Here is a 437-nt window from a genome sequence, read left to right on the forward strand (position 1 = left end):
TGGGATTACAGGCGTGAGCCAAGGTGCCCGGCCCTAGCTTGCTAATGTATTTAAAAAATTTTTATGTTTCATGAGCAATATTGGCCTTTTTTATTGTAATGTCCTTGTCATATTTTGGTATCAGCACTCATAAAACAAATTGGAAAAAGTTTTCTTCTGCTTTCTGAAATATAGTTTGTGTAAGATTAGTATTATTTCTTCTTTAAACATTTTATAGAATTTACTCATAAAGCCATCTGGGCCTGGAGTTTTCTCTGTGGAAAGTTTAAATGATTAATTCAATTTCATCAGTACATGTAGGATTATTCATATTTTCCGTTTCTTCTTGTGCCCAGACCAGCTCGGCTGGGGAGACCCTAACCTAGTGGCACTAGAGGAATTAAAGACACACACAGAGAAATATAGAGGTGTGAAGTGGGAAATCAGGGGTCTCACAG

This window comes from Colobus angolensis, unplaced genomic scaffold (genome assembly GCF_000951035.1).
Source record: "Colobus angolensis palliatus isolate OR3802 unplaced genomic scaffold, Cang.pa_1.0 Scaffold33, whole genome shotgun sequence".
Lineage (NCBI taxonomy): Eukaryota > Metazoa > Chordata > Mammalia > Primates > Cercopithecidae > Colobus > Colobus angolensis.